The sequence below is a fragment of the Mustela nigripes genome, chromosome 4, assembly GCF_022355385.1.
Source record: "Mustela nigripes isolate SB6536 chromosome 4, MUSNIG.SB6536, whole genome shotgun sequence".
Lineage (NCBI taxonomy): Eukaryota > Metazoa > Chordata > Mammalia > Carnivora > Mustelidae > Mustela > Mustela nigripes.
In genome coordinates, this window is record NC_081560.1 from 118,429,249 (window position 1) to 118,446,368 (window position 17,120).

At 48.4% G+C, this 17,120-nt stretch overlaps 1 protein-coding gene across 8 annotated transcripts in view; it reads left to right on the forward strand.

Annotated features, from left to right (window-relative positions):
* The window catches only part of SGMS1 (sphingomyelin synthase 1), a 267,166-nt gene that overhangs the window by 14,723 nt on the left and 235,323 nt on the right, over nt 1-17,120 (forward strand). For all 8 annotated transcript variants that reach the window (XM_059397416.1, XM_059397415.1, XM_059397413.1 and 5 more), the window contains exon 2: nt 13,406-13,496. The gene's annotated coding sequence lies outside the window, so the exon portion shown is untranslated. The remainder of the gene's footprint in view (nt 1-13,405; nt 13,497-17,120) is intronic.

Sequence of the window (17,120 nt, forward strand, 5' to 3'; positions counted from 1 at the left end):
CACACTGAGTAGTGATGCATGATGACACGCTGATTCAAGGACTCCAGAAGCATCTGCTGTTCACCCTTCCAGATCGAAACCCAACCCTAGATTTTGGCCACACAGCTCTGGGGCATCCTTCGACTTACATAGCTGCGCTGTTTATTTTGTTAGTATGGGCGCAAAGCGTCCATTTCTGAGATGTGATTGAACGTGTCCCAAATCTGTAATTTGCTTTGAAAGAGTACAGACATCTTTTGTTTTGTTTTAATTATAGTAAAATATACGTAACAGAAAATGGGCCATTTATGCATCTTTAAGTGGGTAATTTGTGGCCGTAAGTGGACTCACTTTGTTGAACAGCCCTCACCGCCTTCCGTGTCCAGGACTCCTTCATCCTTGGGAGCTGAGAGTCTGTCCTCGCTTCCTCCCGCCCTGCAGCCACAGCATCCACTCTTTCTCTGTCTGATTTTCTCTGCTCTAGGGACTTCATGTAAGTGGAACCGTACAGCATTTGTCCTTCTGTGTGTGGCTCATTTTCATCTTGAAGTAGGGTTTTTTTTTTTTTTTTTAACTTTTATTTATTTGTTAGTGCGCCCCTTACATTAGGTTTATTGGGCTGGAACCCCCATCAGTCAAGGAGGAGATTGCATGAGAGCGGGTGATGCCCGTGAACTTGGCAGCAAGCTTTCCCTGAGGCCTGTTGGCGGCGTTCTTGGAAAATAGCCTGGTGTTTTCACGTCTTTTGCTCCGATCGGTCTTGCCCAGCAGGAGGGAGAACGGGCAGCCGGGCTGGCCCCCTGGCTCAGCCGCTCAGCCTTGGCCGGTACAGTCCTCTCTGGGCGTGCAGATCACGACTTTTGCCCACACTTTGCCAGTCGCTGAGCTCATTCCTGGCAGGGTGGGCTTACCTGTGGAGGGACCGCTGTGTGTTTGGGAGGGGAGCTGAGGTTCTGGGCCTGGGTGCGTGCTCCTACGGGGTATCAGCTCTGGGTGTGCACCTGTATGTAGGGGAGGCTGGGTGGAGCCCGTGGGACGACAGACTGTCCCCCAGCTCTGCTGTGTGCTGCCCGTACCAAGGGGGGCACAGATGTCCTGCAGCCACAGGGCCGGGCACTGTTCTGTGAAGATGCGGGAGACAGGTTCGTTTCCTGTCTGTGCTAAGAGAAGGGAAACGTGTTGTACCTTCAGGGGCCTGCAGGAATCCAGTGGGATGACCCGTGGTTTCAGCAGCGTGGACGAGTCTGTTTGTTTGAGGAGAGCGACCTGTCCTTCCGGTTGCCCTCTGCACTGTGGACTCTGTTCAGAGTGGAAGTCTGCGTTTTGCTGTAGGGTCTCTCTTTCTGGTTCATCCTGTTCTAGCATCTGTCATGATCTTTTTAGTGAGGGGTGTGTTTGTGGGTTGCAGAGTTGTGGAGTGGATTTAAAATAAGCCTTGATTTAAACTTTGTTTCTTTTTTAGAGATTTTATTCATTTGTTTTTTGAGAGGGGACGAGGGAGGAGCAGAGGGAGAAGTCTTGACATGGGGCTCTATCCCAGGGTCCCCACATCATGACCTGAGATGCTTCACCAACAGAGCCACCCAGGCGCCCCCCGGCCTTGATTGAAATACGGGGCTGGGAGCAAATAACTGGCATGTTTGATACTCTGCCCTATTATTACGTGTTTAGTTAGACACTGGCAGTCAAATATTCTACTTCAGAAAATAACCACAAAGCCGTCTGCATCAGTGTTTTTGTCCAACATGCTACAGATCATCAGCAATAGGTGTCTGGGGAGAAAGACAATTTGGGGCGCTTTTGTACCCCGAACATTCAGGGCACCACTAATGAACACGCTGACTCAGATCCCCAGGCAGACAGTTTACGGCAGAAGTCTGCCTTCCGTTCTGTGCCTGACAGCTGAAGGTGGCGTAGGACGTGCTCTGTTACCGCTGTCCGTACATTGTCGTCTTGGTTCCCTTCCGTTGGTGAGAGCATGGCAGAGACGTGGGCCTCCTGCCTGTGTGTCCCCTGATGGGCCGGGGACACCAGTGATCCCTGATGTGGAAAGCGGGCCCCACTCTCGAGGAGGTTTAGATCAAGAGAGGAAAATGGCAAATGCCCCTGGACTGTTGATGCCTGCGTTGTGCAGGCAAAGGGCCCCGTCTCTTCCAGCTGGGGTCTTGTGCGGATGGGGTCCAGCTGGGAGAGGGCTCCGTTACTGGGTTTGGGTTCAAAAGGTTCCTTACTGTCTGGGAGGCATGGTCAGAGCAGTTGAGCGCCTAAAACTTAGACTGCGTTGGGGAGCGATCGGGGAAGTATGGAGCGTTTTCCGAAGCAGGGTTCTGCCGGGAGAACAAAACTCTGAGGGCTCAGAAGTAAAACCCGACCTTTTCCAACCGACCTGCACTTTGTTTCCAGAATGGCTAAGCCCCCTGCTGGGATGAACAGTGGCATGTATTTCAAGTTTTATGATCTTCTTTTCTGAAAATTCAGTAAATAAAATCTCACCCTGCTCACACGTGCTCTCGCCTGTCCTGTTCCTCTGTCTTGGCGGAGAACACACATTTTGCACACTGTTCACAGTAACACATGATTAAAGATAAAAAGTATTAGAAATTGACTTCAAGAACTCACTTTTCTGGTCTCATGGGTTTGTTGCCATTTGCATCTCTAAGGCCCCTTCAAATTCTATGGCCGTTTGATTTAGAACATTCATGCGGTATTTATTTTGGGACTCTAGAGGATCGCACAATTAATTTTCTTTACCGGTTGGTTTTCCTTATTGCCTTAACATTTGGAGGTACTGTTTCTGAGACTGAATATCGTACGATTGTGATTTCTTGGATTTTTTTTTTTTTTTTTTTTGGCTTGCTGAACTAGTTGGTGGAGATTTTGTCAGATTCGCTCCTTTGTGTGATGCCAAAGTTTATGGAAAATAAGTGAGAGAACACGAGGCCCTGGGCAGCATACATCATGGAGGATGGTTTATTGCTGGAGACGGGTTTGGGTGCCTGCACGGCCACCACCGGTGATGGGGCAGGGAGAAAAGTGCCTGTCTCTTGCGGGTTTGTTACGGCATTGGGTCTGTGGATGCCCAGCACGTGTAGAGAACATGGTAGTGCCTATTAACTTCTTAATAGGTAGGGCTTCTTAAGAAGGTAGGGCTTCTTTCTGAGGCCAGAAAGTAATAGAAAGTGGTTATGGGGGCACCTGGCTGGCTCAGTCGGTGGAGCACATGGCTCTTGATCTTGGGGTTGTGTGAGTTCGAGCCCCATGTTGGGGGTAAAGTTTACTCGAAAAAAATACAATCTCTTTATTTAAAAAAAAAAAAGAAAGTGGTTAAGTCATCCTCTTATTTTCTTTCATTATTTACTGCTACAGAGGATTTGGTGGTAGCACGAGGGACTGGTGGACGGGAAACCTCATTCTGGTTTTCGATTGCATTCATATCATCTGAGTTTATGCATTTCCATCTTTTGTTCTGGTTGCTTTTATACCTGTGGAGCACGATGTGAAAAACACAACATCCCAAGAAGATTTTCTCTGTCTAGAGCCTTTGCAAATGAATCAGTCTGACCAGCCAGTTCTTTGTGCACAGAGTACTGTGGCCTGACATTGATTTTTTTCCCCTCAGTTTTAGATGTTTTTATTATGAAATATTTTACACCTGTAGAAAAACACGAGAATAATTTAATGAACATGTAGACCTAAACCCTCAGTTTTATCAAATATTTTGTATATTTGATGTGTTTTGGGGAGTGTGTATATGTGCATAATTTCTTTTTTAAAAAAACACCCCATTTCCGCAGGACTGGAAGTTCAGGGGCTGTGGAGTCTGGTTCTCTGCTCTCTGGTGCCTGGGACAGTGGGAAGGGGAGTGGCAGGCTTCGCAGAAACACTGTGTATCCTTCTCCAGTGGCTTGGCCTTCCCGCCTTCTCTTCCTTTCCTCGCGGGGAGGTAACAGTATTGCAGACAGCTGGCTTTGGAGGAGGGGGAAGTATCTTGTTGGGCCCAGACAGTGATACAATTGTGAGTTAAATGAGGACTGCCCTCAGGGAACTTTTAGGGTCCCTACACAAGGTAGAGCCGATGCATTCAGAAACTGCTCCTGTGGGTACCTCAGTGGCTCAGTGGTTAAGCCTCTGGTCGGCTCAGGTCATTATCCCAGCGTCCTGGGATCAAGCCCCACATCAGGCGGATGGGGCTCCCTGCTCAGCAGGAGGCCTGTGTCTCCCTCTCTTACTTCACCTGCTTGTGTTCCCTCTATCACTTTCTCTCTGTCAAATAAATAAATAACATCTTTAAAAAAAAGAAGTGGCTCCTGTGGAAAACCAGAACGGCTTCAGGAGCTGTTGGTATGAACTTGGCATGAACTTGAAGACACGGAGATGGGGCAGGTGGGCCAGAGCTCTGCCCTGGGAATGTGGTCCTAGGGATTAGAGTAGGTCGTTCAGGGCTGCCTGGACTCTTCTCAGGAGTAGCAAGAGAAGTCCATGGCCTGAGAGCAGTACCCCTGAGCCCTCACCTTACAGAATCAATAGCTCTAGGCCCTTAATGGACCAGGACAGCAGAGAAGAGCAGCAGGCATCCCAGAAGCAGGCCATCTTGGAAGGAGCTCCTCTCCTTCTGGTGGTGTGGCCTGGAGTAAGCAAGCCCCTTGCCCTCTCTGATGTGAGGTCTGTTCTTATTTCGGCTGCCGAGAGGTTAAGAGCAGGGAGTTGAGTTTTTAGACATCGCGCAGTTTTGAGGTGGTGTGGCCTATGGGGGTTTGGAGTAAGCAGCTCCACGAGGAGAAGCCTGAGACCTACTGGTCCGTCGCAGATGTGTGGAGGGGCCTCCGTACGCACAGCCCTGCACACGGGGAAGCCACCAGCACTGCCCTTCCTCCAGTTCCTTGTGAAAGAGACCATCCTGCTCTTGGTCATTGGGGCAGAACCCGGGACTGTCCCCGGTTGCTTTTCCATGATGCCGTCCCCTTCCAGTCACCAGAGAAAGGGCATTTGGTCTCTGTTTTATCTCTTGCGTTCCTCCCGACTCAGGCCTTCATTCCTTCGTGCTGGGATTCCAAGTCCCCGTCTGCTTTCTGCCCTGACCTCATTCCACTCTCCCGGCTGTGGTCAGTCCCCTTCCTGGGCTGCAGGGGCAGACGTGGTAACGTCCCGCTGACTTGTGCCTGTGTTTCCCTGAGCCCCAAGGAGAAAGCCCGAGTGCCTCAGTTGAATGTGTCTGTGGTTTGTCCCTTGCTGTCCCTCTCACTTCCCTGGTAGTGATTCCTTATGTCTGAGCTTTGTGCCCAGGCGAATGCCTTCTGCTGCACTGGTCTGCCTTAGTTTCCTCTTTCAGGGTCTCCTGAGTGAGCCATGTTCCCCTTGCCCCAGCTGCCTTGGGCTGGGTGTTGCCCTGCACCTGCCATGGTCATTCCCCTAAGCACAGTGGCTACTTGGAGGGGGCAGTTGGGATGTGCGTGTGCATGCAGGACGTGAGGTCACAGCCCAGCCCTGGAGAGCAGCAGCAGAAACACCTTGTGTGTGTGTCCCCTCAGGTGCCTCCGTGGACATGGGGACACCCAGCAGGTGTGAGGCCCCACTGGCCCTGGTGCTGGCTGGGAACCTGGGGCTGTCCCCTCCTGTGGGGACAGAAAGGGAAGTGAGCAGCGAAGCAGTGCTCCTGAAGTTGGGGGGTCGCTGGTGGGAGAAGAGACAGACTTGGAGCTGAAGTCCTATGCGTTCTCTCCCACGCATGTCAGCATCAGAAATGAGAATGGGAGGAAGGTGTGATGTCAGAAAAGTTCTCTGTGAACTTTGCGGGAATACTGTCCACTTCCCTGTCCTCCCTTCAGCACTGGTGAAGTGCTCAGATGTTGTGTCTCCCTGGGTTCCCTTGGCCGCAGGGGCCTGGCCCAGGAGTGGCTTCAGGGTTCTGCTCTGCTCGGAGCCTGGGGGTTTGCCACATCTTACAGACGTCAAGTGCTTTCCCTGCCCCACAAACTAATAAGGTGACAACAGTAAAATCTTAGTCCTTTCCTTTAATAAGTTACATTCTTTACATTCTGTTAAATCCCTTTTTTTTTTTTTTTTTTTTAAAGATTTGATTAGAGAGAGTGAGTGAGCATGAGCAGTGGGGAGGGTTAGAGGGAGAAGCTGACTCCCTGCCAAGCAGGGAGCCCTACGCAGGGCTCAATCCCAGGACCCTGCAATCATGACCTGAGCTGAAGGCAGATGCTTAACCTCCTGAGCCACCCAGGCAGCCCTCTGTTGAACCCTTTGGAAAATGAAATGGTTTCTTCCATTCTAGAATTCTGGAGTCTCTGCGAGATAAGAAGACAGCTCAGCAGCACTCAGCAATCACGTTTTTAATTTCCAGGAATTTCTAAAATTTTGAAAATTGTTGCTTCTGCCATGGCATGTTGCAGGGAAGCTGAGCCTGCCTGTTTTATCAGTCCTCATCTCGACCCTGCCAGTGTTTTATCCTCTGCCCCAAGGAGACCTGTCTTCTCTTGGATTCTGTCGTGTGAGAGAGTGCTAATTTGCATCTGCTTCTGTCTGCCCCTCACTGATGATTTTCCCCCACGTCCACTCACGTCAGTGGTTTTCACTGTATTTTTGTTCTCTTTTGGCATTTGTGTGGATGCCTGGCCATTTTTCTGTATGTGGGTATTTCTGCTTATTGGTCCCACTGTCTGCCCAGATTCAGTGACTTGGAGACAAATTGACCCCGGAGTGTTTGCAGTGGAAAAGGAGCAGAAGACCATTTGTTTTGTTGTTCCATTGTAGGAGTGGGTCAACCGAGGCTTGGGGTGGTGATGTGGCTTATGTAATCTGACACAGTCCTCCTTTGATGAAGTCAGATCAGAAACCAAGGTTCCTGACCCTCTGTGCCCAGCAGAGGTCCTTGTATGGACTCTTCATGATGTCCTGTTCCATTATTGTTATCTTGGCAAGGAGCCTCAGAGCTTTTTGACCCTCACGTGTCCCTCTTTCCCTTCAAAGCAGACGTCAAATAGCCATTCACCAAGGCTTACCAATTTTTTCTCTGCTTTAAAAATTTTATTCAGTGATTTAATAAATTTTCCAGCAGTAAAATTCACTTGTGGAACATTTAGTTTTTGGAGTTTTAATGCGTGCACTGATCTACGTATCCTCCATGGCAAAGAGCCTGTGGAACAGTCCGCCACTTCTTGGGTTCCCTGGGGCCTCCTTGTAGTCAGCCCCCAACCCTACTCCTGACAAGATGGATCTGTTCTCTGTCGCTTTAGCTGTGCCTTTTCCAGAATGTCACGGAAGTGGGATTGTGCAGATTACCCCCTTCTGAGACTCCTTTCTCTGCGTGAGTGCCTTTGAGATGCATCCAAATCAGTAGTTTGTTTGTGCCTTTTTATTACTAAGGAGTCTTCCAGTGTATGGGTGTACCACAGTTTTTTTTTTTTTTTTACCCTCCCCCCATTGCATTCCCATTTCAAAACACGTGAGAGTCCTGGCTGACCTGCGTCTTTGTCAGCATTTGATGTTGGTAGGTAGGTAGGTGTGTGGTGGTATCTCTCTCTGATTTTTTTTTTTTTTAATTTTACCTATTTTGTCAGAGAGAGAGTGAGCACAAGCAGGGGGAGCAGCAGAGGGAGAGGGAGAAGCAGACTTCCCACTGAGCAGGGAGCCTGATAAGGGACTCCATCCCAGAACCCTGGGTCATGACCTGAGCCAAAGCCAGATGTTTAACCAACTGAATCACCCAGGTGTGATCTTAATTTGCAGTTCCCTGATGATCAGTGACGCTGAATATCTTTTCATGGCTTATTTGCTTTTCTTAGCCTGTTATGTGTATCTATGTGTCTTGTTTTACTCTTGGTTACACCCGTTGTCATCATCACAGTTGTATTCCAGGCTGGTATTGTGCCTAGGCTTTTTATATCACCATGGTTGTCCACATACTCCAGTAGATACTAGGGGTGAGGCACTGAACAAGGAACTTTATGAACAGAATCTCAATTTATCTTCACAAAATCCTGGTGATTTAAGTATTGTTTTCTGTCACTGTGGAGAAGATATGTAGAGCCCTGTTCAGTGGATATTTGTTGCCTCCCACATGCTTCAAGCCAGGCGTTAGGCCCGTGTCCTCCTTCTGTGACTCTGGGCAAGTCATTTAATTTCTGAGTCTGTGTTTGTATCTTCTAAATAGGGATCTGTCTCATGATATTTTCTCTCAGGGTTAGTGAGTGAGGGTTCTAAAGCAGAGTGGAGGAAGCCTGCTCAGCAGAAGGTCTGGCTCTTGGCATTTACTGAGAAAGCCTTAGCATTAGTTTCTGTTCTAACACCTCCTAGCAGATGAGGCTCTTCCTGTCCTGTCCTGGCCACCTCCCTCTGGAAAACTTCTCCTTGGTGGGTTTCCCTGCTCCACTCCAGATCAAATACGAGAGCTGACACAAGATTCAGCCTTTTCCTTTTATGAAGTGTGTTTCTCTGTTTCCTCTGTGTGGCTTACTAATAGACTGCCTCAGTTGGCCCAGAAAGATGGAATTGCACTGTACCGGTTTTGCACGACAGACCTCCAGTACTCGACTTGCCCCTGCCCAGCATCCCCCACCCCACTGTAGATGCAGAAGGGACCAGTGACCCTGGAGCTTGCTGGTGGCTAATCTGGATGCTCTTTTCCAAAATCCACATTTCATACCTTTTTTTTTTTTTACACTTTGCAAACTTTATATTTATCCAGTGGCATAATTAATCAACCAGTTCATTTTTTAACTTTTTTTTTAAAAAAGATTTTATTTATTTATTCGAGAAAGTGCAAGTGAGCATAAGCAGGGGGAACAGCAGAGGGAGAGGGAGAACCAGAGTCCCCACTGACCAGGGAGCTCAACACAGGGCTCGATCCCAGGACCAAGATCATGACCCAAGCCAGAGGCAGATGCTTAACCCACTGAGCCACCCTAATTTCTTAACTTCTTAATGGAATTATAAACATACATACAGATTTGGTCAACACCACATTATGCTTTAAATACCTAAGCTTAGGTCTGGCAGAGGGGTGCTGGGAGCAATAGCGTACGTGCTGTTGCTGGAATTTCTTTCATCTGTCACTTGCTAGTCCTGTAATCAGGCTTTTTCTTTATTGGCCAGATCATTTGGGATGATTTCCAGGAAACCGGAAATACTTTGAAGAGATGTTTCTATTTGAAAGGAGTGCCTAAGGTTTTCTGAAGTCAGTAACAGAAAAGCTGAATGAGCCAGGTGTTTACTTAGAGTCCGTTTCTGCTCCAGTGTTTCGGTGAAGAATGTCTAACCTTTACGAATAGCATTAAGGCTGATCTGGTTGCCAAGGTTATACTGTTTAGGGTAGGACAGGAAGAGGACACTGTAATACTGGCAAAAACAAAAGGGTATGGCAGTGACCGTGTGTGCAAATTGTCAGATCATCTGTTGTGGGTACATGAGGCTTGGGAGCAAGGGTTGGGCTGCAGTGGGCTCCCTGTGCTCTCCTGTCCCCCGACTGGGCACTTCGCATGTCGTCCTCCCCTGGGTAGGTGTGAATGTGATACCCACCCTGTGTGAGCTGCATTCCTCTCTTGTTATCCCTCATCAGCAGAGCTGGCCTTTGAAATACAGGAGCCCAGAGGAACGTGGAAGACTCTGGATTCTGGAGTAGATGGCTTGGAGCCAGGTCCTCTGTCTGCCGGTCACCAGCTTCATGACTGCACACGACTTAATTGCTTTCTGCACCTTGAGGTTCCTGTCTGTAAAATGGGTGTAATGATAGTGCCTACCTCACAGGGGTCAACGGTTGTAAAGAAAGAACTGTCAAGGGGCGCCTGGGTGGCTCAGTGGGTTGAGCCTCTGCCTTTGGCTCAGGTCATGATCTCAGGGTCCTGGGATCGAGTCCCACATGGGACTCTCTGCTGGGTGGGGAGTTTGCTTCTTCCTCTCTCTGTCTGCCTCTTTCTGTCAAATAAATAAATAAAATCTTAAAAAAAAAATTATCAAGAGGTGGGGTTGAAATAACCCAATTCTGTTGTCTGGTTCCAGTGTTTTCAGTGGTGGGAGGTGAGCCTCTGTGAGACTCACGGTAAGGGTTCCACTCTCCTTCCTGCCCACGTGGGAAGAATTTCTCATTTTTTGTATTGATGCCAGTAGGAAGGCTTGATAGCATGTTTTTATCTAGAAATACAAATAATTATCATCAAAATGACTGTTGCCACCTAAGAAATAGAATTAGCGAAACTAAGAGGGACATTTCTTACATAAAGAAAGGCCAAGTATTTTTTTATGGAGTTACTGCACCTAAAGTTAGTTATGATAAATGACAATCTCATCTTATAGGTGAAAAGATTAAAAACATAATCAGCTCTCTCTGTTAAAAACACAACACGGCACAGTTTCGTTGAAATAATTAGACTCTGCTGCTTTAATCTTGAATTTGGCTGGGTCGCATGTGAGTTAATTTTTTTCCCTGGTTTGAGACGCCCACAGTACGGTGGGACCCTATATGTGATTCAACCAGGAGGAAAAACCATTTGGGAATTGAATGTTGGCCTAGCAATCCAATTTGACTTCTACCCGCAGGCAGTGTGTGGTGCTGGCTGGGTCTGCATCATTATTCCGAAGTCAGTGCTGATGTCCTGTGACTAATATGTTCCAGCTGTCTGGGTCACTACTTTGGAGTACTATTTATTTGCGGTAGTGATGGTGCAAACAGGAAAAGCTTTCCCTTTTGTTGGTTGAGAGCTTTGCTGGTAATTAGCAAAACAAGTATGCCTCTTACTTGGGAGAGACTGGAAAGGCGGCTGAAGAGTCCATTGTACACGACCCCAGTGGAAAACAATTTGGCTTTACTTAGAAGAGCTGGACACTTGCACTCCTGTGCTCTGCCCCCTCTCTTAGGTGAACGCCCTGGAGAAATGCCGTGTGTGCCCCAGGGACAGGCGCTGGAATGTAAATTGTTCATGATAGCAAAAACTGACAAGTCCCCGTGGGGTCCTCAGCAGAGTGGGGCGGTGAGCTGTGGCTCTGTTCACGCAGAGGGAACTGTATAGAAGGCGATGAATGTCAACCTCAGTTGCACGAGTCACTAGGGGTGCATCTCAGAATCGGCGTCGCAAGAGGCAAGTCTGAATTCACGCACTCACGTTTCACTTTTCATTGGTTAAAACCCAGCAAAATGCAACCACATACTGAGAATAATACGCATGTGATGAAAACATACAGATGAGCAGAGAAATTAAATCACCGATGGGGCTAGTAGTTATCTGTGCAGGGGAGTGGATGGGAGGGCGTCAGGAAGGGGCACACACGTCTTCCATAAAACCCCATAAGACCCCCCAAACCCAGCCTCTGGGGTATTAGGTGCATGGGCTTTGTTTCCATTATTCTCTAGTCTGACATGTGGTCAGCGAATAACAAGGTACCCCAAACGTAGCAGCTTAAAACACTGATGAACATTGATTATCTTACAGGGTCTGTGTGTGGGCAAGACAAAAACAGACCGAACTGGGAAGCTTATTTTGCTCATTTTTGCTTTGGTAACGGCGCAGGCATTCACTGACATGATGGGGGCATAGGTGTGGCACCTGTTTGCAGTGTGGGGCTGGAGGGAGGCCCGTGGTGTGAGCTGTTGGGAGGGAGGGGGCCCTGGCTGGTGACCGCGCTTGCCGGGGCTGGGGGCAGGCGGGGCAGGGCAGAGAGGGATTCGAGAAGTATGGACTTCTGGATGCATGGTGCAGATGGGACCACATGTGCCTAGATGTCTGTCTATCCATGTCCCTAGGTTGGGCAAAAATCTGGGCCCCGTGATTTTGAGGAGAATTCTCTGGACTATTGGCTATCTGCAGCATCCTGGCTTCCCGTGGTATTGAAGTCTCTGCCAGCTTCACCCGATCTCCCGAGAACCCCCCCGCCCAATGGGAAAGGAGAGCCCACCCCTCACTCCCTTCCCCAGTTGGAGCTTAAAAATTCATGCAGTGATGACATTCTGCTCACAAAACATGTTTGTTTTTAATATTAACAAGGTTTCAGTTGCTGATTCGTTTACTCATCCTCGCCAAAATCTTGGAGTAAAATTGGTGTTTCCAAAGGAGTGTCATGTGTCTTCCCTTGGTTTTGGGTAGCTTTTGCCATAACTTCCTGGTGAGTGCTCCTGGGGTCCACATGCTCAGGCGTGTGAGGCATCGAGGCCTGTCCTGTCTCTGTGTGTGTTGCAGCACCCTTGGGAACAGGTGCTTCCCAGTCCCCAGGGGAGGAAGCAGCCTGAAGCAGTTCTCTCGATTTTTCATCAAGCTGGCGAGTGGAGGAGATGGGACTGAAAACCAGGCACAGGGATCCTGACTCACTTTTGTTAGGCTTTTGTATGCAGTGCCTTCGCACATTGAACGCCGATCCCCGCAAACCTCTGCGAGCAGGACTGTGGTGACCAGTGCACAAAGGCCCCTTTTAGGTCATCTTGTGGGGAAACTACATGCTCCTCAGTGATTCTGACCCTGGGATTGTGATCAGAGCTGAAGGCAGATGCTTCACCCACTGAGTCATCCAGGCACCCCAGGAGTGGTTATTCTTCAGGGAGCAAACTGCAGTGTACCCCTTCCCCCCACATGGCATGTGACTGTGTTTGGCCTCTTGGCCTTGAGGTTTGGTTACTTTTCAGGAGAGCATCTTGCGGGGTTGCGGGGCCACCTGTATGGTGAGACACGCCTTCAGCTTGGAGTTGGAAGATCGAAGTAGAGGCTTCAACCCTGCTGTTGTTTTCTGGTTGAATGTTCTTGTCGTGCTGTCGTGCTGTCGTTGGGCACCTAGCGGGTCTGCCTGGGAAACCAGGAGGCCCAGAGGTCTGGCGTGGCTCCGAGGGTGTGTGGGAGCCTCACGTGGGGTCTCAGAAATCCACAGTCACTCCGGCCCTGGAAGCTCTACTTCCCTTCTAAGTGGAGGTTTGGGTGATCTCATGTGTCACTGCCTTGAAATTGATGTGAGTTAAGAGAAACTTAATAAGGCATTTCTTTCTTCTAGAACTTCCTAGTGGGTGAGGCTAATGGTTGTTCCCCACATTTGGGATGTGAGGGATCAATTTTTTCTCTTTTCACGTTTCTCCTGGCTTAAACGCAACTAGTTTGAGCACCTTTTTTTTGTTTGTTTGTTTTGTTTTTAAAGATGATTTATTTATTTACTTGACAGAGAGAGAGAGAGAGAGAGAGATCACAAGTAGGCAGAGAGGCAGGCAGAGAGAGAGGCAGGGAAGCAGGCTCCCTGCTGAGCAAGGAGCCCGATGTGGGGCTGGATCCCAGGATCCTGAGATCATGACCTGAGCCAAAGGCAGAGGCTTAATCACTAAGCCACCCAGGCACCCCTTGAGCACCGTTTTAATCTAGAGGCTTGTCATCGCTGAAGAACATTGTCTCAACTGAAATAGCTTAAATCTTATAAAGCTCCTTGCTGGTAACACGTTGTTTCACTTATTTTGCAGGGTGAGGGAGCATGACCAGCCCCGAATGGGCCCCTGGGCATTAGCCATTCGCTTTTCTTTAGGAGAAAGAAGACTGCCGTCCGCTTGAGAGGTGAGTCAAGATTTCTGTGCAGCTTTTTATCCTACGAATTTCAGACACATGGAAGAGTTAGAAGAATGTGTGGTGAGTTCCTGTGTACTCCCTGCCTGCATTTAACACTCATTAGCATTTTACCACATTGTGTGTGTGTGTGTGTGTGTGTGTGTGTACATATGTGTGTTTGAGGGCTTGTACATTTTTCTGCTGAAGTGTGTAAAGGAAAAGTAAGTTACAGGCATCATGACGTTTTATCCTAAATTCTTTGGGATGTAGGTCCTAAAAATAAGGATGTCTTCCCTGAGAGGCATCTCAAAACTATGAGATGTAGAATCATTGAATTAAACACATTGAATTAAATTACTTAATTAAATTGTTAAATTATAAAAACATATTGAATTAAAATCATTGAATTAAACTCTGATTTCCTATTAAAAGGTGTAATTTTGGATTTATGATCCCTTCATAGCTGATAAAAACCTTTAAGCTATGAGTTATTTAATGGACAGATAGGCAATGTGAGCATGTTTGAAAGAGATCTGTTTGTCCATAAAGGACTGATTGGGTTTCGCACTTGCCTGCGGGTCCCGCGTAAGAGGGCGGCCGTGTTTTCCTCGTTCGGCATGCTCTGTCCGTTTGTGCCCTGTGGGCTTCACAAGTAGACCAGTCTCTGCTTGAACAGGGTTGAAGGTCTTCACTGAGTTTTTAACCCTAACTCCCAGGAGAATGTGCCAGGGAGATGCGGTCCTGTGAAGCTGAGGTTTTACCGTATTAAAACCAGCATTCAGGACATTGACAGTGACTCGCAGCGCCATCGCCGTGATTTGACTACCGAACTGGCACTTCCCTTCAAACCCTGCAGATATGTTGAGCTGTGACTAGTTGTAGATGGAGACACATCAGGATCAGTCCCACGTGATCACTGGTAGCCCTTGGTGGCTCTGCATGGTGGCTCTGCTGTCCCATGGGTGGCTGTCCTCCACACAGTGCTGGGCTCTCCCTCGGTGGGCCCTGGGAATCCAGGCATTTCTTCGTGGAGAGGTTAACGAGCTACAGCTGCCCATTTTGAGCCTTACTTTAGAAGAAGTCTTTATGTCTTCTTAGATTCTTGGCAGTCTTCTTAGATTCTTGTGTCTTATTTAGACCACAGAGTTCGTGACGGCGGTGAGGTTTCTTGCTGCGGACTTGAGCGCATAGATTCAGAGGCTTGTGTGGGGCTGGCCTGTACCAGGACAGGAACTGGGGTTTGCTCCATAAGGGGCAATGAGCACCGTAGGGTACAAGTCCATATACATTGCCCAGTTTTTGACCCAGTAAAATGTGTCTGGCTGAAGTGGGCAAGCTTTCTGATTTCAGACCTTTAGGGACTAGAATCTTCATTGGAAGGAAATGGTTCCTGTGGGATTTGGATATGTTTATGGCTAAATTTGGCTTTTATAAATAAAGTTTTATTCAGACACGATCATGTTCATTTGTTTATGGTTCATCGGTGACGGCTTTTGTGCTGCAATAGCAGAATCACACGGTTGTGAGAGAGACCAGGGTTGGTGGCTCCAGCAGTGACCATAGGGCCCACAAGACAGACCTAATACGTGTCCCCCTGGCACTTTACAAAATGTTTGCCAACTCCTGCTTTACTTCATAAAGGCAAGGGCGCAGTGGTGATAACCGCTGCATCTTGAAATAGCCTCAGCCCATTCATTTTAATGTGAATGCCTTTATTTATTCATTTATTTATCCCACAGATATTTACCGAGAGGCTACTATGTGTCAGGGATAATAAGATGGTGACAGTCGCGTAGGCTCTCACCTGTGTGGAACTTCCCAGGAGCTCCTGTGAACTTGAAGCTCCACTCCAAGATTGTGCTCTGTACGTGTCAGAACAAAAGCATGAAATGGGAATGGAATGGAGTGACCACATCCTCCGTTTTGAATGAGTATATTGGTTATATTTCTTAATTTTATAAATTTGATAAGCACTTTCCATAACGTAATGATCTACATTGATGTGGCCGTGTGTCTGAGTGTGTCTGAAGGTCTTGCTTGTTTCCTTGGGGTGACAGCCGACTGTCTAAGGCAGCGTGTCTGCATCGGGCCACGAGCTTGGACATGCTCATCCCAGCAAGCCAGGCAGACCTCCCATCTCAGGCTACATGAATAATAAATAATAAAACTCAACAGAAAGAAAAGCATGCAGGGTAGTTAAGTTTGGAATGTGGTATAGCAGATTCATCTATCACTGTTGGCATGCTTCTCTGTTTGCATACGTGAGGTTGTCAAAGTTTGTTCTCTTGATAGGAGGTCATAGAGGGCATTGTCTTGGACAGAGACAGGTGAAGCGGTTAACACTGCTTTAATCCCGGTAGTGTTTTCATGTATGTGCCTAGATGCTTTATGGGCATGAGTCACTGCTCTGTCGTCACCCCAGACTGTGCTCCGACAGACAGAAAGGAAATGCCGTTGACTCATTCCTGCAAACCCTCATAGGGCCGTCACGGCTGCCTTGGCTCGTTCTAGCCCGAGACATCCTTTAGGAAAGTGAAGTGAGGTCGAACATTTATTTGGATGTTGGAGGTACAGTTGGTTAGCTGCGTGGAATGAGGTAAAGATGGCAAAAGGCATGACGTCCCGACAGTGTTCACTCCTTGCCTTAGAACTGTCTGCCACCGGGCAGGGTGCTCCTTGTCACCCTCTGGGGCAGTGATCTGGGTGACCGTGCTTTGCCCTGAAATCGGAGCCTCTTGGGAGTGGCTGTGCGTGGGGGTCAAACTCTGCACTGGTTGGTTTTGTTGCCATGATTGTAATAAAGTTAAGGTGTAGCTCCTCTTTCTGAGGGAGAGATGGTACATATGCATTCACACGTTCTGCTTCTGTGTTTAAAATGTTTTTACAGCTTCCGTCCTGCCCTTCATTTCAGTAGTTTTTTTCAGTGGTGCAAAATTAGGGATAAATGAAAAATGAGAATGGAGAAGACTGATGACAGTTGTTTTCCTCACGAAACTGGAAACCGCCGGCTTAACTGCTTTGGCTAAAAAGAAGGGTTTCGGAAGCAAAATGAGGAGAGGCAGAATCACCTGATCTGTGGTGCTAGAGAAGCTGCGTCTTCTGTCCTCAGGACAGGGAGCTCTTCTGCCCAGAACTCCAGCCTCGGGGGCGTCTCATTTGTCAAGGACAGCTCCTTAAGACTGACTTCCTCAGCTCTGGTTTGGCCTCTGGAGAGGGGTCGTGCCAACGTGCACACGAGCATCTCGTGGCAGAGTGAGTGGGGGTCTGGGAAGCATATGAGGATGATTCTCTTGGCCAGGATGGTGGGATAAACAGGTTGTTAAGAACTTGGACGCTGAGGCCAGGTTCCATGGGTGCCGTTATTAGCCACAGACAATTTTGACCTCTTAACCTCTTGTGTGCCCTGGTCTGCTCACCGGTGCCATGGGGATGAAGGTGTCCACCGCGGGGCTCTGGGAAGGGCTGAATTAATGGATGTGTGTCGGGCACTTAGGACAGTGCCTGATACCTGCTAGTCTGTCCCTTGTGAATTTTTAAAACAGCCCTGCCAGCGAAGTGTTCTCCTCATGTGACAGGTGACGGCGCCGAAGTCCAGAGTCAAGTGACCTGTAAGAGTGACACCTGTGGCCGTGA